The sequence below is a fragment of the Triticum urartu genome, chromosome 3 (genome assembly GCF_003073215.2).
Source record: "Triticum urartu cultivar G1812 chromosome 3, Tu2.1, whole genome shotgun sequence".
NCBI classification, from domain to species: Eukaryota; Viridiplantae; Streptophyta; class Magnoliopsida; order Poales; family Poaceae; genus Triticum; species Triticum urartu.
Genome location: NC_053024.1, coordinates 120978574 through 121001803, shown reverse-complemented (window position 1 = coordinate 121001803; position 23230 = coordinate 120978574).

Below are 23230 nucleotides of genomic sequence, written 5' to 3'. Positions count from 1 at the left end.
GAGCCGTAAGTGATCAAAAAATACTTAATGGTAAAGATATTCTACCTTACTTCCAAGGAAAATAACCGAACCGTTTATCTCGCAGTTTTGATCTTAGCCCTTCTCAACAGAGCTCGTCTTCAGGGGACCTTCTTCCGGAGATGATGGAGAGCGAAACGCCTCCCCCGGACTCCCCCACTCAAGAAGCGGGCGACCTTGAAGTGTCGTCACGGAGGGCCTCTCCGGATCCGGTGAGGCCAGAAGATAATCCTATAGTCACCCGAAGTCCCCAGCATCCGGCTCTTAAAGAGAGCAAACAAAAGAGTCCGGCGCCGTCTGGTATGCGGTCGGACGCACTGAGGGATCTGCTAAGGCGGGCGACCATCTCGGAAGAACACCGTATATTGATGGGTACGGTGATGGAAAGGATTTCATCCACCGAAGGCGGGTTGCATGATGCCTTTATGAGTCTACTGACGGGCTTTGAGGTACGTAAAATGATGTACATTTGTGGTGGTACCGCACATTTTTAGGTGTGCCCTATGTAGATAGTAGCCCCTGAGACTCTGGTTGTCACCGAGAACGGCGGCAAACAGAGGATCGTAGTCCCAGGTAATAACCATACCGCTTTACGTGCAGGTGATGGAAGCTCCGGTGGCTGGCCGGACTAATGAGTTTGCCAAACTAAAGCGGCAACTGGATGCGGTAGATGCTGACATCGAGCTTGTTAACAAGCGGTTTGACGAGGCACAGGGTAAGTAATGTTTTTCCGATCAATGTCACATAGCAAGAGCAGCGTGATGCCAGTATCTTTAATATGTTGTGACTGCAGATGGAGCTGCCGCCGTGGAGACCCTTCGGGCAGAACTTTCCCGAGCCAACGAACAAACAAGGGTTAGTAATGCGGCCGCTTTAAAGGCGGCCGAAGAGTTAAGAGCCGAGAAGGTCGCGCATTGCGAGAGCAAAGAAAAGATGGCCAAGATGGTTGTAAAGTTAAAGACACTACCGACCGTTGCCGGTTCCTTGAAGAAGAAAACCGAGCGAAGGCGACGGACCTCAAAAAGGCCACGATGGCGGCCAAAGACACCCGCTCTGCCATGAGGGCAAAGAAGGAAGAGCTGCGTGAAGCTGGTGATATTGTGGCTGGGAAACCCTTTTTGCTGCGGAGGAAGTTCGGAGATCCATAGTATGCCCCTCTGGATCGGCTATGGAGTTCGGCAGACGCATATCTGGATTTGACGGCGAGTGTTGTCGATGCGGCCAAATACTTCCGAGATCAAACAGATCGTGAAGTGGACAAGCTATTCTGGTCGTAGTTTAACGTTCCAGAGCGTCCTCTTCCACTAAATGATCAACTTGCTGAATGGGCCGAACTCAATAGATTGTCCGGACTTGCCATGAGGTCCGTCGTAGATCATCTGTGGCCGGGAAAGCCGAAGCCGAACAACTATTTCAGCTTAGTGCACCAGTTCCTTGGTGCGGTGCCGCGCATCAATGCGATGAAGAGGTCGGCGTGCATAGAAGGCTCGCGGATGGCCCTTCCCCGTGTCAAAGCATACTGGGCGGAGATGGATGCTACCACTGTTGCGGTGTAGGGTTCGGCCATAGGCCGAGTGGCTGCCAAGCACTATTTTGAAGAAGTTCTTGAGGGTGCTCGTTTGATAGAGGCCCAGTGCTCGAAGAATATTATGTTTGAGTGACATGTATTCCCATTGTAAAAACAATGTTTATCAAATTTATTAAGGCTGTATTTATACTTTTGCCTGAAAGTAATATGATGCCTCTTGTGCGGCCGTTTATGTATATATGTATATAACCTGAAAGATTGCAGTTGTCGGCTTCAGCCCCCACGCATATAATGCGGGGTGTTCGCAGAAGACACGTGTTCACACTTAATCCTACGTCTTGGTCCTAATAAGAAGGTGATAGCGTAGCGAACGAGGCAACCGGACTATAATGCTTTAACACTTTCACTTAGCCATAGGAGTTTGACGGTGGGGCTACTATATAGCCCCTGGTGGCTCCGCACTCTCCTGAATTCGGGGTGCGTACATGCCTGGCCAGGAAACGACCCTTCGTTAAGGCGGAGGAATTCTAACATTCTGATGGGTCATCGAGTGGTTGATCAGTCTCACGCTATATCATGATAGTCAGTTTTCGGCTTTCTATACTGAGGTGCTCGTCCGGATGAACAGGGGCACAATCGCAGTAGTTCTCCTGGTGCCGCCTTAGCCGATAGAGCGGAACGTAAGGCAGCAAAACACAGGAGCCGTGCAAACCCAACATTTGACCAAAGACATGATTCGGAGCTGATGCATATAAGTCCAAACTCGCGACGCCAAACACTCCCTAAGGTATTCGGTCTTTTATGGTATAAACCGGGCCTAAACAGTGCCCTTTGTAAGAAGCCCCTGGTGTCCAGGTACGTGCATTATTCTGACGTGGCCACATGCCAAGACGTCAGCATCCCTCTCAATAGTACTGAGAATCCGAGGGATGTGTATCAACAAGAGATAGCAAGAAAGGTTTACGCAGGGTCTTAATCTAAAAATAATCCTTGGAACGGGTCCCTGCTGCATGTCTGCGCCTGTGTCTCCGTTGTGCCGTATCTTGGACGGGTGTAGCATGATGGTCATCTATAAAAGAGAGGAACTTAGGTGAAAAGTTGTCGTGCAAAAAGGTAGTTTATATTAAAGAAACCATGTACAATTCAAGATGAGTAAAAATTGCCACTTGTCTGCGTGCGTTGAGCCCCTTGTATTTGTAATAGGGGCGTGGCCATCAAATCTGTATGAATTACATATAGCTGCGTCGGACTCGTCTAACCGTGTCCATAGTCTTGACGACCTATAGAATGCTTTAGCTGGTGAGGCCGTTTTAGTGTGCGGCTGCCAAGGCAGCCGCACTCTCTTCGGCGCTCAGGGATCGCTCAATATTTCCATTTACTATAATGATGCCACATGGACCGGGCATCTTAAGCGTGAGGGAAGCGTAATGCGGTATTGCATTAAAGCGAGCGAAAGCTTCGCGTCCAAGTAGTGCTTGATAGCTACTTTGGAACGGAGCAATGTGGAAGGTTAAATTTTTGCTACGGAAGTTATCGGGGAAGCCGAATATAACCTCTAGTAGCAGGGAGCCCGTGCAATGAGCCCCTGGGCCGGGCATTACTCCTTTAAAGGTAGTATTGTTGTGGCATATTTTCGTTGGGTCTATCCCCATTTTGCGGATTGTATCCTGATATATCAGGTTTAGACTGCTGCCACCGTCCATCAGGACTCGTGTGAAGTGGTATTCGTCAATTGTTGGATCTAATACCAAGGCAGCCCATCCTGCCCGCCGGATACTTGCTGAGTAATCCCAATGGTCGAAAGTGATTGGTTGGGATGACCAGTGGCAGGACTCCGCGGTGATAGGCCCTTGGGCATATTTCTCTGGGAGTGCCGCTTTTGTTTCTCCCCTTGATCACGTGTAACACGTGTACTGTTTTGACTTCTGGTGGAAATTTCTTTTGTTCCCCAGTGTCTTGCTTGAGAGGCTCATCCTCGTCTTCGCTTGGTGTATCCTCCCCCTTGTGTACGGCATTGATCTTGCCAGACTGCTTGAAGACCCAACATTCTCTTTGGTTATGATTTGTAGGTTTATCGGGGGTGCTATGGATCTGACATATTTGGTCCAGAATTTTGTTTAGGCTGGATAGTTCATCTCTGATGCCTTTAGAGGGTGGCTTTTGCTGACCTGGCCGAGAGCTTTTGAATCCGGCATTTACCGCCATGCTCTTCGGGATGTCTTCTTTATTCCGGCGCTTATTATTTTTGCTGCGTCGTGATTTCCCGTTTCCATCTCTAACTTCGGATGTACTTGGGTCACTGGTGCTGCATCGGGCTAGCCAGCTGTCCTCGCCCGCGCAAAAGCGGGTCATGAGGCTTGTTAATGCTGCCATTGTTCTTGGCTTTTCTTGGCCGAGGTGTCTGGCAAGCCATTCGTCTCGGACGCTGTGTTTAAAAGCTGCCAAGGCTTCGGCATTCGGACAGTCGACTATTTGGTTCTTTTTAGTAAGAAACCTGTTCCAAAGCTTTCGGGCTGACTCTCCGGGCTGTTGAGTTATATGACTTAAATCGTCCGCATCCAGAGGTCGGACATAAGTCCCTTGAACATTTGCCCGAAAAGTGTCTTCGAGCTCTTCCCAGCTTCCAATGGAGCTTTCTGGGAGGCTTTTGAGCCAGTGCCGAGCTGGCCCTTTGAGCTTGAGGGGTAAGTACTTGATGGCATGGAGATCATCTCCTCGAGCCATATGGATATGGACGATATAGTCCTCAATCCAGACCCCAGGGTCTGTTGTTCCGTCGTATGCCTCTATGTTTACGGGTTTGAATCCCTCTAGAAATTCATGGTCCAGCACCTCGTCGGTGAAACATAGGGGGTGTGCGGCACCCCTATATCTGGGTGTACTGTGATGTTCGGATGTTTGTTGTGTTGCATTGTATGCTGGAGCGCGCTTGCGTGGTCCATAGATGGATCTGGTTGTGCCATCCCTTTGATGCGAGCCCTCGTGTGGATCGCGTATTGGCTTATGTGCGGCGTTGTTTGCCGCTCTATGTTGGCCGTGAGGTCATCTATCCGGCCAGATGGCCGTTTTAATTTTTGGTTGCGGGGGATCTAAGGCCTCCTCATCGAATTCAGATAGCAACTTCCGCTTCGGGTAGCTCTTGGTGGGGTGATTACCGCCGTACTTTGCTGTTGTGTTGAGTACTTTACTCCATCTGATTCTGAGTGTGTCTTGCGCAGCCTTGAGCCTTTGCTTCTACTTTTTTAGACTCCTCGCGGTGGCAACAAGACTTTGACGGGCATTCTGTTGCTCCAGGTGTCCGTCCGGTGTGATGTCGTCCGGACTATTATCTTTGACAGAGCCGGGTTGTTCAGTTTGATTCTCCGTGTTGCCGTGGTCCGGCGATTGTTCACCCTGCTCTAAGGCTGGGTCTATATGATCGTTGTTTCTGCCGAGGCGGGATTTGGGGCGGCGCTTACGCTGCCGCTTTGACTGCTTCTCGAGGGGACAACCCTCTGTTGCGTCCTTCCGTTCCTCGTCGTCGTCATCTTTTGGTGTGTCCACCATGTATACGTCATGTGATGAAGTGGGCATCCAGTGCCCTGTGGGCAGTGGTTCCTGTTCGCCTCCTGCATCATCGTCCATACCGTCGATGTCTTCGGAGTCGAAGTCGAGCATGTCGGTTAAGTCATCGACAGTGGCTACTAAGTGGGTGGTGGGTGGGCAGCGAATTTCTTCGTCATCCGCATCCCAATCCTGCCAGACATAGTTCGGCCAGGATCCTCCTGACAAGGAGAGAGACCTTAATGAGTTCAGTATGTCGCCAAAGGGAGAGTGCTAAAAAATATCCGCGGAGGTGAACTCCATGATCGGCTCCCAACCGGATTCGCTAGGAACGGGCGCAGGCGGTTCGGAGTCCGTGGCCGGAGAAGGATCCGGCAGTTTGACAATACGGCTCTCGTGAAGGGTAAGGTCGAGATCCGGCTCGATCGCCGCTAAGGGTAAGGCCTCCGTGGCTAGGTCTATCCACCCGTCCATGGACGGCGCAACTGGCTCCGAATTGAGGGTCGGAGCGGCTGCCGGTGCGATCTCTTGAACGCTGTCTGATGGTAGAGCTAAATCGTACTCATCGTGACCGCGTGACGCACAGGGCAGAGGCTCGAATCCGTCGAAGATCAAGTCTCCGCGAATATCGGTCGTGTAGTTTAAGCTTCCAAACCTGACCTGGTGGCCAGGGGCATAACTTTCGATCTGCTCCAGATGGCCAAGCGAGTTGGCCCGCGGAGCGAAGCCGCCGAATACAAAAATTTGTTCGGGGAGAAATGTCTCACCCTGGACTGCATCGCTAACGATGATCGAAGGATCCATCAAGCCTAACGGCGACGACACAGAGAAACTCTCAATGAAAGCACCAATGTCGGTGTCAAAACTGGCGGATCTCGGGTAGGGGGTCCCGAACTGTGCGTCTAAGGCGGATGGTAACAGGAGGCAGGGGACACAATGAAAAAGAGGCCGTTGTTCGCCCATTGGGCCGTGGTTAGACTGTTGGTCCATGTGCGTGCTGCAACGCCAGAAGCCTGTTATGAATGCACGACATGTCTAGCTAGCCTGCTATGCATGCATGTAGCTATCCTACCTGCATGCGCCGCTGCCCGCCGCCATGATGCGCTGACCGGCCTCTTTTTCACGGGAGCCGCCACGGACGCAGGGACGGTTGCTGCCGCTGGTTCGTCTCATCTCCCACGCGTGTCTCTTCGATGTAGATCATTGTTTCACACTTTTCGATCCACTCGCATCTATTCAACGTGGCAATTAAAACCTGTTGGCAATTAAAGTGGCATATCGATCGGTCGACGCGGCTCGTTTGAATGTAAGCGCAGTCGGTGCCACTCCCCTTTCCTTCCCCTTTCCCTATTTAAACCACCACCCCTCCACCTATTCTCCACACATCCATTTGCGCCGCCCCTTCTATTCTTCACCCCAACCCAGAGCACTCTCAAAGGGAGGCGAGGATGCAGTACAACGGCCCCACCTTCCAGCTCCCATCGACCATGCCGGAGAGACGGTATCCGTTCGACATCGTCATGGAGATGACGCTCCGTGTGTGGGCGCTCTCATGCTGGGGGTGCAAGGGGGTTTGCCTAGTGGTTCCTCAGTGCGGGCTTCGCCCACCTCCCGGTGGGCTCGCTGGTGATGTTCCGATTGGAGGAAGTGCGTCCAAACTCCAGGGCTCCGTCGATAGGGCTCACTGTCACCTTCACTAACGGATTTAATGCATACTACCTCCTCGGCAAGGTGTTTTGGTGTGGATGTGAATTCAGCGCATTCACAACCCACAACATCTTCACAAACTTCGACTGCATCTTCCCCACCCGCAACAGTATGCACAGCCTCCCCTTCTACATCAGCGAGGACGACATGGAGAGGAGGAGCAGTGAAGAGGAGGCGCAATGAAGATTGTGGTGAAGGCCCAGTCTCGTGAGCTTGTCTTGTCCTAGGGTGTTAGGGCTTTTTATCTTTTATATATTTCTATCTTAATTATGTCGTTGGTTGTACCATGAAATTGCTATCTCTGTCGTGTTATCCCCTAAGAACTATGTTATGCTTGCTACCCTTATTTGATATGTCATTGGTTATCTGTGTTTTGCTTGCTATTTCTATCTTATTTGACGTGAGATATCGCTAGATGGATATGGTGACGTACGCGAGCCCTTGTGCTAAATCAATCAATGAAAGGGTATCGCTCAATGAAGACCAACAAGTTTTGGGGTTAGCCTTGTAAAAATGGTTGGAGGGTAGCCCATTCGTCTTGTTATATTCATGGTGTGTACTTGTGTAGGTAAAGTTTAAATGGCCCATTTAAAGTAGGGTCAAGTTTTCGCATGTGCGGATAATGGACTAGTTGAAGTGTCAAAAAGGAAACTAAAGCTAGAAAAATGAGCCATGTTGATGTTGAAAATAATAAGAAGAAAAGCTTTTTTGAATTGTTGGTGGCCCTATTCCGTATATTGTATATGGCCACCAACAATTCAAAAGGAAACAAAAACAAGCTAATTTTTGAATAGTTTGTGGCCTATGCTATGGTTTAGGGCACCCTATGCTTTATGTAAGAAGTATGCTATGGTTGCTACTTTCTATGTTATGGATGTATGCTTGCTGCATGAGATATCAGTATATGGATATGGTGCCATAGCCGAGCCCTAGACATGCTCTCTAGATGGATATGGTGCCACCGGACTTTATTTTAGACATGGTTTCAGATGCATATCATGATCTACATAATTAAGTCTGATATGCTCTTAATAACAAAAGCAAAAACAAAAAATTGTGTATACAATATTTTTATTTCAACAAAAACATGTTTATAATACCCGCATGTCAAAAAATCAAAGTGTTGTGCCGTAGGCTATATACAGAAGGAAAATTCCACGATATGTAAAAATAAATTTGACATGGGAAAGTCCAACAATAAAAGGATTTACCATGGCAATAATCAAGGAAACAGAGCCAGCGCGTGCACTATTTTCTAGGCCTCTTTTATCTTTGTGGGCCTTCGACACTCAACGCAATGAGATGGCTCAACCAGAGCTTAGTTTCAATTTGGGCCCTAGAACTACATTTTTTTCTGCGGTCGGTGTTGTCTAATGAAACTGAAGAAACTGAACGTGTACAAAACTAACATGATCCACAAATTAAGCAACATAGAGCATAGAGCACATGATCCACAAATTTAAGAAAACCATAGAGCACATGATCCACAAATTTAACCAAATCCTAGAGCACATGACACCACACTAATAACATCTCTAACGAGTGATAACCAGCAAGTAAGCAAATCCTAGAGCAACTACACAAAAATAAAAGGGATAAAATCCTAAAGCTAGCAGATTCGCCTGCTTGTTCAATTGAATCATCTGCTTCAAGTTCTTGTTCATCTTCTTTATTCCCCCTTCAGATCTGCATCCCCAACTGTCAGAGCAGCACTTTCGGAGACCAAATTCGTTGGTGCTGACGGCAGATTGAGCTCCCGGGTTGGGGCCCCATTGATTTGAATCCGCTTAACATAGTCATCCAACCATTCAAAATGTGTGCATTTCTTCACAATCTGAAACGAAAACATGAACCCTAAATCCTAGATCGAAAAAGAATTAAAAGCAAATAGAAAAAGAAATCAGAGAAAAATCATGAGATCTAACCTGCCCCTCTGGCTTGCTCTCGCATTTCACGAACTCGCGCCCATAGTTTCCATTCTTGACCTTCTTCGAAGTCAACCGTATCAGTGGCGCGCTGCGTGGGCAGTCAGGACATCGCTCCATGGGAAGTGGACCATACCGGGTCCACGAGGGGCAGGAGGCTGAAGTGGAGCTCGACATATCGCCCAAAGTCACCGGAGAAGAAGAAGCAGAGGAGTGGCTCCTCTCGTCGCCGGAGAAGAAGAAGTAGAGGAGGAGTGGCTCCTCTCGTCGCTGCAGAATAAGCACCAAAAGAAAGGGGAGGCACAACCAACAAGTCTCGCAGATCGCCTCTCGCGGATCGCCCCATGATCCAACGATGCGGAGCCGTCCATGTGATCCAACGGCGCGGAGCTCGCACGCAGCCTGCCCTCACAATTCCTTCTAGAAGACCACATCTGAGGGTTGTCGCTTGGCGCTAGGGTATGATCAGACGGCTGATGTTTGGAGCTAGGGTTAGGCAAAACCCCGCGGGGTTTAGAGGGGTTTTGAGCTGGTCAACAGGGTTTCAAAGGCTTTGACTGAGCATAACTAATTTAAAAAAATCGAAAAATATGAAACCTTCACCGTTCGTCATTTTATAGGACACACTAACAAGGAAAAATACTAAACTTGGTACACGTACATTTAGAGAAAAAAACCTAGCTAGCACGATCGAGGTCAAATGAGCACCATTAATTAAAAAAACCTGCGCACAATGTTGTCTTGTGTGACATGTTACCAACCAAAAATCATAAACTTTGTCTATGGACATTTTAATGAAAAAACCTTCACACATATGAGCTATCATGTACAACGTTTCATAGTGACCAAGGAGAGGAGGTAGGGTTTCCCTTCGGTTTTTGAAAATTAAAAAAAATCAAAAAATCACCAAAACTTGATTTCAAAGTGAATAAGAAAGATCTGAACTTAGTTTTCCATTTTCATATGGTAAACGAGTTTTTAATGATTTTTCTATTAAATTATATATTTTTTCAAAAAAATGTAAAAATAGAAAGATTAATTGAATAAATAGTGATTCTTCAAATCTACAATATATAGATTGAATTGGTGTTAATAAAAAAATATTTGGCTCATTTGGAGTAGGTCCAAAAAAACTTGATTACAAATGGTGATGTTTACCCTAGCTCGGGAGCTCATTTGGAGCACATTTCTCATGACTACAAGTTTTACCACGCAAAAGAGATCGGATTGATCACCTAACGTTTATAATAGTTCACCAAACTGTGCAACTCACACCACAGGGGAATGGACTTCAAGTGTTGGTTCAAATTCAAAGTTTGCCTAAAATTCAAATTTTGCCTCAGTAGTTCAAATTCAAAGTTTACAAATAGAATTATTACACCTTACAAGTTTTCGCAGTAGTTCAAATTGACGACATAATCCTTATTACAAATCCTTAAAGTTCAAAGTTTATGACTTGCATTCAAGTTCAAATTCAAATCTTTGCCTTGATCCTTGTGTTCTGAGATGGGTTAACCGTCTTGCTTCTGGTTTCCCTGGCTGGAATATTTTGTGCTTTTGAAAGCTTTGTCTTGTTGCTTCTGATCTTCACTTCTGGTGGTGGCGGTTTTGTTGAGCTTTGACTGATCGAGCAAGTGATGACCAGTTGACGGTTGTCACAGCCCCAGTTCAGCCCTTGCTTGTCTTTGCATCATCATCTTGCATCATGATTAAATTCCATTAAAATTTGGAAATGGGGATTGCCTAAACCCTAGCATTAAAGGAATTAACTAGGTTCAAACTTAAAACTTTTCAATGAACCCAAAATGCCCTTCATAAATGTCCACCATCTTTGGTCCTGGCTAAACCCTCTGCCAAAAATGGTTTCATATTTTTGGAGGCTATTCTGGATTTTTGAATTAAATCATAAGTATTTGAATTTGGACATTTAAATTCTATAAAATATTTTAAATGTCCAAATAATTTTGAAAGCATTTGAGGGCTATTGGAAATAGTTTCAAAAGTGCCCACAATTATTTTCAGGATTTTACAAAATGAATTAGTATTTTTACTAATTCAAAACAGAAAAGAAAAAAAATAGAAAACAGAAACTAAATTAAGAGAGAGAGAGAGAGAGTCCTCACCTGCAGCCCACCTGGCTGGCCCAGCTGGCAGCCCAGCCCACCAGGGGCAGCACTGTCTTCTTCCTCCTGCCAGGAGGAGAAGCAGCTGCGTGCCCGATGGCCGGCGAGCCGCGCTGGCTCCTCCCTGCCTGCGTGCCCCCCCTCGACTGCCTGATCGCCACCACGACACCCCTGACCCCCTCTCACTCCCCCTCTCTCGCTTTGGACTCCCTCCCCCTCCTTTGCTTCCTCTCCCGCGTTCGACCACGGGCACCCGAGAGCACCGACGAGCACCACCGGGGCCATCGTCCACCCCGCACCTCGCTGTTGCTTCCAGAGGAACCGCCATCGCCTTCTGCGTCATCTACACCAACCCATTCGACCGCGGGAGCCCTGTAGCGTCGTCCCCGAGCTCGTCTTCTACCTTCGGCCGCCGGCAACCTCACCTTCGATTCGCCGCCGTCTCCGCGTCCCCGAGCTCGCCGACTTGCTCGTCCGACTCGCCGTGAGCCACTGACCCGAACCCCCCTCCTTTGCGCTCCATGTTTGCACGCTGTAGCCGTTGCTCCGCCGGAGACCGAACCGCTCCGCCGCCCGAGCTTCTCGCCGCCGTGGCCACAGTCGTCGAAGCTCCCAACTGAGCACACCCACGTGCTCACCGCGCCGCGTAGGTGCCGTAGGAGCTAAGCACACCACTCCACGGCCACCGCCCCGTTCCCGAGTGTGCCCGAACTCCGGCCGCCGCCGAGGTCGACGCCGCGCACAACCCCGGCCACCCTAGCTACTGCTGCTTGCTGCGCTGGATGCGGGAGAGCTCCAGCTCCCCGCGGATGCCCTCCGCCGCTCGTTTCGTCGCCTGTGCTGCGTTTCCGAGCCGCGCCGCCGTCTCGGGCCTCGCCGGCGTCATGTCGCCGGTGGGGTTGACCCATTTGACCATGGGGCCCCGCCCCCTGGTCAAACCTAGATTAGGAGTTAAACTAACACTAATTTAGTTAGGTTAGCCGCTGACATGTGGGCCCCGACCCCACTGACATTTTAGTTAGGCTTAATTTAAGGTTAATTAACCATATTAATTAGCTGAGTCAATGACATATGGGTCCCGCAGGTCAGGTTTGACCTGGCCGACCAGTTGACCCGCTGACATCGCCCTTGCGCAATGCTGACGCAGTAAAGCTTTTCTGGGATTTTAAATAAATCAGAAATGATTTATTTATTTCAGAAAATAGCTAAAACTTCTAAAAATCATAGAAAATAATCTATAACTCCAAATGAAATAAATTATATATGAAAAATTATCAGAAAAATCCAAGGAATCTGAATATGGCATTTTCATGCATGTTTGAACAACTTAACCTCACTGTTTAGTCCAAAACATGATAATGCACTATTTGAATTCATAGTTTGAATTTGAATTTGAACCTAGTGTTCAAACCAACTCCATTTAACTCTGTTGCTAGTTGCATTAGGCCAACCAACAACATATTGCCATGTCATTCATGCATCATATTGTTGCATTGCATTGATTGTGTTTCTTCCTTGTTTGCCGGTATTGTCCCTCTCAGGTAGACGTGTTTCCGACGACGTGATCGATGACACCGATGAAGAGCTATTCTATCTTCAGAAGTGCCAGGCAAGCAAAAACCCCCTTGTTCATTCCGATACAATCCCCTCTCTCGCTCCTGCTCTCTTTTACTACATTAGGACAACAACGATTCAACTGTTACATGCTGCGGTAGTGAACCCCTTTCCTCTGCATGACCTGTCATTGCCACAGTAAATAGATGAAACCCACTAGCATGAGTAGGTTGTTTGAGCCCTGATGTGCCTACTCATTCATGCTTGTTGTGCATGCCTGCTAAATGCTTAGAGTTGAGTCAGGTCTGATTCATCGGGGATGAATTGGAATGTGGTGAACATGCTACTGTTGAGAGCTAAGTGTGTGAACACGATTTGGTAAAGGTAGCGGTGAGAGGCCATGTAGGAGTACATGGTGGGTTGTCTCATTGGCCGTCCTCAGGAACTGAGTTCTGTGTTTGTGATCCATGAACAGTTACTACCACGCATTGGAATGCTTAAGTGCCCCTCTCGACTTATTAATCAACCTGATCTCTGTCCAGGAGTTGCAACTAGTTTCTGGTGTTTGTAGGTAGTGTTAGTAGTCTACCAAGTGGTACCCGGTACAGGTGGGCTTGGGACAGACTAGGCACCGTGGCACGGTGTACCAAGCGTAGATCCACCCATCGGTGGGCTTGGGAACCCTGCACACATCGTTTGGGGCCGTGAGCGACACCCCGGCCGGATCTCCTTGCGGATGGAACCCGAATAGGCGATAAACCTGGACTAGAGACTTGTGTGGTTAGTCAGGTCGTGGCCGACTCCCTCGCCAGGCTTCCGCTTGAAGGTTGCCGAGGACATGACGTGTACATGTGGTAAGTGGCGAGAGCGTGTGTGAAGAAGTACACCCCTGCAGGGTTATCATTATCTATTCGAATAGCCGGATTCCTCGGATATGGAAACTTGGACCCCTTGCATAGTTCATAGACAAGTGAAAGTGGATACTCTAAAACTCGCAAGATAAGCGTGAGTGCTATGGATGGCGTTCTCGCAGGGAGACGGGAGCGGATCCATAGTGGTGTATTGGTATGGTGAATTTGTGGACTCGTGTGCGCCACCTCAAAAGAGTTACTTGCAGTCGTAGTTCAGGTTAGCCCACTGAGTCAAAGCTGGCTTGCTGCAGTTAAACTCCCCCCCTTTGTTGATACCGGATGCATATGTAGTTAGTTCTGATGTAAGTCTTGCTGGGTACATTTGTACTCACGTTTGCTTAATTTATGTTTTGCAGAGAGACTCCAGTCTCGCTAGTAGTTCCGCGTGGACTTCGACGTTTAGCTTGTTACCTCAGCTACGATCTTGTGCCCTTGGCAGGATCTGGTAGATAGTCAGGCTTCTCAGCCTTCTTCATTTGTAGTTGTCTGTACTCAGACAAGTTAAGCTTCCGCATGTGCTTTGACTTGTATGCTCTGAATGTTGGGTCATGAGACCCTTGTTTGAAATATCTCGCTCCTCGGAGACTAATGAATAAATACTTGAGTCGTAGAGTCTTGTTGTGATGCCATGTTGTATTTACACATATCGAGCATATTGTGTGTATGATTGAAATGCTTGGTATGTGTGGGATCCGACAATCTAGTTGTTTATCCTTGGCAGCCTCTCTTATGGGGAAATGTAGTCTAGTGCTTCCATGAGCCATAGTAGTCCGCTACAGCCCGGTTCACCGGAGTCCTGCTAGCCCAGCACTACTGCTCAGGACACTTGACTGGCCGGCATGTGTTTCACTTCGTTCATGTGTCTGTCCCTTCGGGGAAATGTCACGCGGTGACATCCGGTGTCCTGCCTAGCCTGCTACAGCCCGGGTTACCGTAGTCCTGTTAGCCCAGTGCTACAGCCCAGATTCACACGCTGCTGACCGACATGCTCGAAGTTGATTCATGTATGCCTGTCCCCATGGGTTAGTGCCGCTTTGGGTTCACAACTAGCCATGTCGGCTCGGGTTCTCTGTCATATGGATGCTAGCGACACTATCATATACATGAGCCAAAAGGCGCAAACGGTCCCGGGCCAGGTAAGGTGGCACCCGTGGGAATACCGTGCGTGAGGCCGCAAAGTGATATGATGTGTTACATGCTAGATCGGTGTGACTTAGGCCGCAAAGAGAAGAGGTTGACAGCTTTGGCATTAGAGCCTGACTGCCTGTAGGATTACCAAGCCAAGCTGGTCGAAGTCGTGTCTAGAAATGCTTTAGTTATGTAAGGGAGTTGATTGTGGAAGGGAACGTAAGGCTCTTTTTACTCCTTTACCCTATGGCCTTCTGATCTGAGTCAACCTCTTCTCTTCTACGGGGATTAAGAGCTAGGCTTCTCTTCTATCTCTTAGGATGACGTGTTACTAAACCGTAGTTGCCTAGGATTGTTGAGTTCAAGCCTCAGTTCAGTTCCTACTACTTCCATATGTTCATAGCTGGCCTCAGAACCTTGATATTGTGATGTTGAGTGGTTATGCCACCATTTTGCAGGATGTCTCAAATTATTTTGAGCATTTACAGCCGTTATGCTGTCTGAGTCATCCCAGGTTTCTAAATAGTCTGATGCATTTGCAAATCCTTTCTCTCCATTCCTGATGTCCCTTTGGTCAGAATAAGCACACTAATCGGTCAGTTGAGGTACTCTGTTGCCTCGACATGTATGTTGGAGCTATTATTATGACCCTACGTGTTTTAGAGAGTCACTTAGTAATCTAGCAATGCTTTGTATTTCCGGTGTGATGATTCTGGCCATTGTTCTCAAAAGCATCCCGTGATGCCATTTAGTAGTAGGTATTCTACTCCTGGGTTTTCGAACCCGAGATTCACCCTACTTCGTGTTGTTAGTATTTGCTAGTTCCCTTAAGATATTAGTAACCTTGCGACAGTCCTCGAGGTCCGTGGTATTTCCTTCTTCCAAATACCATGAACCATTAAGGCAGATGTTCTTTGAACCAAAAGCTCACAATCAGAGTACTCTTGAGGAGTTCTCCATCCATAATTGTGAATCTGCCAATCCTTCTTCTTCTGCATGGGTTATCTGGAAGAAATATGTTGAACTCGTTCGACATACTAATCTATGCATCCACAACTCAGAAAGTTATATGTTCCTTTGAGTTGTCCCCCTCCAGTTATATCCCGACCTTCATCTATCAATTGATAGTCAGGAGTAGTCGTGCACTCGTGTTATCGATGCCTATTACTCTTGTGGTTCGTCAAGCCATTCTATTCCGGAATGACTAGGAGAAACAAACTCCAGTACCTCATCCATATCTAGGAATGGGTCAAAGCAGTTGTATTCCGCAGATCGAAATGCCAATCCAGCTTTTGTTCTGTTCTACCTTGGAGTATTGCCCTCTTGATGCTAGGAATGTCATGATAATTGCACCAACTCTTATAAATTCTTGTTACAGTGATACTTCTCGCCATCATTATTCATTCCTCGGTGTCGTGTTGTCGCAACCAGAATGCCGACAAGTGAATCGTGATGTGTGACATCAATACTCCTAGCAACTCCGTTGCTTGATAGTTAATGGACAATAATTTCATTCTTAGCATGATGGTTATTGAATCATCATTCTAAGATTGATCGTGCTACCTAGTCCATTTTTCCTGGTGCACTCCTCGATCAATGAGATAGGATTGTGTCAATTCCTCACTCTTTTTGATCATATCATCTTGCCCTAAAAAGCAAGGTTGATCTCGAGCTTAGTAACATATCGGTGGTTCATGATTTTCTGAATATCTTCTTGGAAGTATTACCTGGTTGTCACCTGACCGCTATGTTGAGTTCGTGATCAAGTTGATTTTCTTATAAATCACTCCTTCTCCAGGAATCTGTGTTGGATATCCATGAGCTAGTTGGTTGAGCTAGACAACAACTTGGAGAGTTGGAAGATAAAAGCTTGTCTGACTTAGTTCATGTCAAGGGATATCTTTTTGTGTGTGTGTGTGTTGAAGAAAGATGATATCTCCATCGATTGGTCCTCATGATCAGTTGTTGGATCTATTGCCTTGTCAAAACTTTGACTTGAGTATGGGCTATCGTCAAGTCAAATCAGAGCCAACGATGTTCGTAATGGTGTCTTACCCGTGGTTGATCCCTCGGGCATACACCATTATATCTTTTGGTCTGACCAATGCTATCACTGTGTTCACGTGATGGTGGAAGTCCAGTGATATGGAAATTCCGATGAGTTGTTGTTGAGCCCATCAGCAGCATTTTGTCTCCCCCATGATTCATGTTGAACATCAACCTAGTGTTGAAAATTTTATAAGCAATGCCTTCGTGTTCCGTTCATGAAGCTTATGCTTGGATGGAAGAAGTGACTTCCTCGAATTCATGTGCATTTGGTGCAAGTTACCACCATGAGTTCGATAAAGATTGTTTTTGTTTCCCCTGGAATCATCCCAAGTCAGTCATGCATATGTGTGAAGTATTCTGTGGTCTGGAGACTTGCAACCTTCATTCTATATGTATCCCTAGCACACCAAGCCACTGATTGCATTGTTCAAGGAGAAGAAGTTCCTTCTTAAGGCATGCCTTATACAAGGACTTCAATATCCTCGTTGATGGTTCCCAACCAGAATTCGGTAGTGTTTCATTGTAAGACTACCATGTGGTCATGCTTGTCTGGGACAGCGTGTTCACATGTTTGTAGCGGAACCCGCTCATGTTTTGGAGCATGCTATCGTAGTTCATCTCTCGAGATTCTCGCAATATCATCTCGTCGATTTGTGTTGCAAACTTTCTTTCCAGACATGCCGATGTCTGAAGTGTCCTGTTACCAACCAGATCTAAATCTCAGGCAGATATGATGGTTGGAAAAATCCCCAACATTTGCATTTTGTTCCTAGCTTGCACCACCATTGTGCCATTTTTCCCATGGACTACCTTCTCGGTAATTCCTGGTCAGGATCATCTTCAACAGTGGTACTACCATGGGTTCCATCCATTTCCGATGATAAGCAAAGTCATCCATTGCGTTGTCTTCAACAAGGTAGTCCACATCATCCATCCTAGTCCGAGTATGCAATTTCTTCGAGCTCTTTCAAACAATCAATTGTAATTTGCCTTAAGCTGGTATGAAGAGCTTCAATGATCTATGGACCAAAAGTAATTCTTTTTGCCACTTAAGGGAATAGTTCTTTGAGTCACCTTTTCCAAAGTGCCTCGTTACGGGATCATGGCAATCAATCTCCTCGCTACCTTGAAACCTATGCACCATCCTACCTAAGCGTGGGAGTGTTTTCTACCAAATTGAACTTTCATCATTTGTTCTTTCCATCCCTTTTGATGTGTGTTTGTGTCTTGGATCAAGAGACGATTCAACGTCTCATTTCCATGAGTTGATCGTGTATCGCCTAATCTTTGAGAAGATCATTTTCTATAGAGTTTCCTTCTGTCGTCATCATGTTGGATGAAGATCTCGAAAGCAAAGACGTCAAGATCAATTTGAAGCAATGAACCAACATCTTCGAGAAGCATAATTGGATCATGAAGATTGTGTTGGTTTGTGTTCCCCTTTGACCTCTTACCTCACGTCTTGAATCTCGGGACGCGATTCTTGTTTAGTGGGGGTGAGCTTGTCACAGCCCCAGTTCAGCCCTTGCTTGTCTTTGCATCATCATCTTGCATCATGATTAAATTCCATTAAAATTTGGAAATGGGGATTGCCAAAACCCTAGCATTAAAGGAATTAACTAGGTTCAAACTTAAAACTTTTCAATGAACCCAAAATGCCCTTCATAAATGTCCACCATCTTTGGTCCTGGCTAAACCCTTTGCCAAAAATGGTTTCATATTTTTGGAGGCTATTTTGGATTTTTGAATTAAATCATAAGTATTTGAATTTGGACATTTAAATTCTATAAAATATTTTAAATGTCCAAATAATCTTGAAAGAATTTGAGGGCTATTGGAAATAGTTTCAAAAGTGCCCACAATTATTTTTAGGATTTTACAAAATGAATTAGTATTTTTACTAATTCAAAACAGAAAAGAAAAAAAATAGAAAAACAGAAACTAAATTAAGAGAGAGAGAGAGAGTAACCTCACCTGCAGCCCACCTGGCCAAAGCCAGCCCGGCCCACCAGGGGCAGCACTGTCTTCTTCCTCCTGCCAGGAGGAGAAGCAGCTGCGTGCCCGATGGCGGCGAGCCGCGCTGGCTCCTCCCTGCCTGCGTGCCCCCCCTCGACTGCCTGGTCGCCCACCACGACACACCCCCGCCCCTCTCACTCCCCCTCTCTCGCTCTGGACTCCCTCCCCCTCCTCTGCTCCTCTCCCGCGTTCGACCACGGGCACCCGAGAGCGCCGACGAGCACCACCGGGGCCATCGTCCACCCCGCACCTCGCTGTTGCTTCCAGAGGAACCGCCATCGCCCTCTGCGTCATCTACACCAACCCATTCGACCGCGCGGGAGCCCTGTAGCGTCGTCCCCGAGCTCGTCTTCTACCTTCGGCCGCCGGCAACCTCACCTTTGATTCGCCACCGTCTCCGCGTCCCCGAGCTCGCCGACTTGCTCGTCCGACTCGCCGTGAGCCACTAACCCGAACCCCCCTCCTTTGCGCTCCATTTGCACACTGTAGCCATTGCTCCGCCGGAGACCGAACCGCTCCGCCGCTCGAGCTTCTCGCCGCCGTGGCCACAGTCGTCGAAGATCCCAACTGAGCACACCCACGTGCTCACCGCGCCGCGTAGGTGCCGTAGGAGCTAAGCACACCACTCCACGGCCACCACAGCCCCGTTCCCGAGTGTGCCCGAACTCCGACCGCCGCCGAGGTCGACGCCGCGCACAACCCCGGCCACCCTAGCTACTGCTGCTTGCTGCGCTGGATGCGGGAGAGCTCCAGCTCCCCGCGGATGCCCTCCGCCGCTCGTTTCGTCGCCTGTGCTGCGTTTCCGAGCCACGCCGCCGTCTCGGGCCTCACCGGCGTCATGTCGCCGGTGGGGTTGACCCATTTGACCATGTGGGCCCCGCCCCCTGGTCAAACCTAGATTAGGAGTTAAACTAACACTAATTTAGTTAGGTTAGCCGCTGACATGTGGGCCCCGACCCCACTGACATTTTAGTTAGGCTTAATTTAAGGTTAATTAACCATATTAATTAGCTGAGTCAATGACATATGGGTCCCGCAGGTCAGGTTTGACCTGGCCGACCAGTTGACCCGCTGACATCGCCCTTGCGCAATGCTGACGCAGTAAAGCTTTTCTGGGATTTTAAATAAATCAGAAATGATTTATTTATTTCAGAAAATAGCTAAAACTTCTAAAAATCATAGAAAATAATCTATAACTCCAAATGAAATAAATTATATATGAAAAATTATCAGAAAAATCCAAGGAATCTGAATATGGCATTTTCATGCATGTTTGAACAACTTAACCTCACTGTTTAGTCCAAAACATGATAATGCACTATTTGAATTCATAGTTTGAATTTGAATTTGAACCTAGTGTTCAAACCAACTCCATTTAACCTGTTGCTAGTTGCATTAGGCCAACCAACAACATATTTCCATGTCACATTCATGCATCATAATGTTGCATTGCATTGATTGTGTTCTTTCTTGTTTGCCGGTATTCGTCCCCTCTCGGTAGACGTGGTTTTGACGATGTGATCGATGACACCGATGAAGAGCTATACTATCTTCAGAAGTGCCAGGCAAGCAAAACCCACCTTGTTCATCCCGATACAATCCCACTCTCTCGCTCTTGCTGTCTTTTACTACATTAGGACAACAACATTTCAACTGTTACATGCTGCGGTAGCTGAACCCCTTTCCTCTGCATGACCTGTCATTGCCACAGTAAATAGATGAAACCCACTAGCATGAGTAGGAGTTGTTTGAGCCCTGATGTTCCTACTCATTCATGCTTGTTTGTCATGCCTGCTACTGCTTAGAGTTGAGTCAGGTCTGATTCATCGGGGATGAATTGGAATGTGGTGAACATGTCCTACCGTTGAGAGCTAAGTGTGTGAACACGATTTGGTAAAGGTAGCGGTGAGAGGCCATGTAGGAGTACATGGTGGGTTGTCTCATTGCAGCCGTTCTCAGGAACTGAGTTCTGTGTTTGTGATCCATGAACAGTTACTACCACGCATTGGAATGCTTAAGTGCCCCTCTCGACTTATTAATCCACTTGATCTCTGTCCAGGAGTTGCAACTAGTTTCTGGTGTTTGTAGGTAGTGTTAGTAGTCTACCAAGTGGTACCCTGTACAGGTGGGCTTGGGACAGACTAGGCACCGTGGCATGGTGTACCAAGCGTAGATCCACCCGTCGAGGTGGGCTTGGGAACCCTGCACACACCGTTTGGGGCCGTGAGCGACACCCCGGCCGGATCTCCTTGCAGATGGAACCTGAATAGGCGATAAACCTGGACTAGAGACTTGTGTGGTTAGTCAGGTCGTGGCCGACTCCCTCGCCAGGCTTCCGCTTGAAGGTTGCCGAGGTACATGACGTGTACATGGTGGTAAGTGGCGAAAGCGTGTGTGAAGAAGTACACCCCTGCAGGGTTATCATTATCTATTCGAATAGCCGGATTCCTCGGATATGGAAACTTGGACCCCTTGCATAGTTCATAGACAAGTGAAAGTGGATACTCTAAAATGCACAAGATAAGCGTGAGTGCTATGGATGGCGTTCTCGCAGGGAGACGGGAGCGGATCCATAGTGGTGTATTGGTATGGTGAATTTGTGGACTCGTGTGCGCCACCTCAAAAGAGTTACTTGCAGTCGTAGTTCAGGGTAGCCACCGAGTCAAAGCTGGCTTGCTGCAGTTAAACTCCACCACCCCCTTTGTTGATACCGATGCATATGTAGTTAGTTCTGATGTAAGTCTTGCTGGGTACATTTGTACTCACGTTTGCTTAATTTATGTTTTGCAGAGAGACTCCAGTCTCGCTAGTAGTTCCGCGTGGACTTCGACGTTTAGCTTGTTACCTCAGCTACGATCTTGTGCCCTTGGCAGGATCTGGTAGATAGTCAGGCTTCTCAGCCTTCTTCATTTGTAGTTGTCTGTACTCAGACAAGTTAAGCTTCCGCATGTGCTTTGACTTGTATGCTCTGAATGTTGGGTCATGAGACCCTTGTTTGTAATATCTCGCTCCTCTCAAGATAGCAAGTATTACGGTGGGTGAACAAATTAATGCCGAGCAAATGATAGAAAAGCGCATAGTTATGATGATATCTAAGGCAATGATCATGAATATAGGCATCACATCTGTGACAAGTAGACCGAAACAATTCTGCATCTACTACTATTACTCCACACAGCGACCGCTATCCAGCATGCACTAGAGTATTAAGTTCATAAGAATGGAGTAATGCTTTAGGCAAGATGACATGATGTAGAGGGATAGACTCAAGCATTATGATATAAAACCCATCTTTTTACCCTCGATGGCAACAATACAATACGTGCCTTGCTGCCCCTGCTGTCACTGGGAAAGGACACCGCAAGATTGAACCCAAATCTAAGCACTTCTCCCATTGCAAGAAAGATCAATCTAGTAGGCCAAACTAAACCGATAATTCGAAGAGACTTGCAAATATATCAAATCATGCATGTAAGAATTCAGAGAAGAATCAAATAATATTCATAGATAATTAAGTCATAAACCCACAATTCATCAGATCTCGGCAAACAGACCGCAAAAAGAGTTACATCAAATAGATCTCCAAGAAGATCGAGGAGAACTTTGTATTGAGATCCAAAGAGAGAGAAGAAGCCATCTAGCTAATAACTATGGACCTGAAGGTCTGTGGTAAACTACTCACACATCATCGGAGAGGCTATGGTGTTGATGTAGAAGCCCTCCGTGATCGAATCCCCCTCCAGGGGAGCGCCGGAAAAGGCCCCAAGATGGGATCTCACGGGTACAGAAGGTTGCGGCGGTGGAAAAGGTGTTTCGTTGCTCCCCCCGAAGGTTTTAGGGTATAAGAGTATATATAGGCGAAAGAAATAGGTCGGTGGAGCTGCGAGGGGCCCACGAGGGTGGGGAGCGCGCCCACCCCCCTAGGGCGCACCCTCCTGCCTCGTGGCTCCCTCGCTGCTTCCTTGACGTCCACTCCAAGTCTCGTGGATCATGTTTGTTCCAAAAAAGATCCTCGCGAAGGTTTCATTCCGTTTGGATTCTATTTGATATTCCTTTTCTGCGAAACACTGAAATAGGCAAAAAAAACAACAATTTGCAGTGGGCTTTCGGTTAATAGGTTAGTCCCAAAAATAATATAAAAAGGTATATTAAAGCTCATTAAACATCCAAAACAGATAATATAATAGCATGGAACAATCAAAAATTATAGATACGTTGGAGACGTATCAAGCATCCCAAGCTTAATTCATGCTCGTCCTCGAGTAGGTAAATGATAAAAACAATTTTTTTGATGTGGAATGCTCCCTAACATAATTTTCAATGTAATTCTCTTTATTGTGGCATGAATATTCATATCCGAAAGATTCAAGATAAAAGTTTAATATTGACATAAAAATAATAATACTTCAAGCATAGTAACTAAGCAATTATGTCTTCTCAAAATAACATGGCCAAAGAAATCTATCCCTACAAAATCATATAGTCTGGCTATGCTCTATCTTCATCACACAAAATATTTAAATCATGCACAACCCCGATGACAAGCCAAGCAATTGTTTCATACTTTTGATGTTCTCAAACTTTTTCAATCTTCACGCAATACATGAGCATGAGCCATGGATATAGCACTATAGGTGGAATAGAATGGTGGTTGTGGAGAAGACAAAATGGAGAAGATAGTCTCACATAAACTAGGCATATCAATGGGCTATGGAGATGCCCATCAAT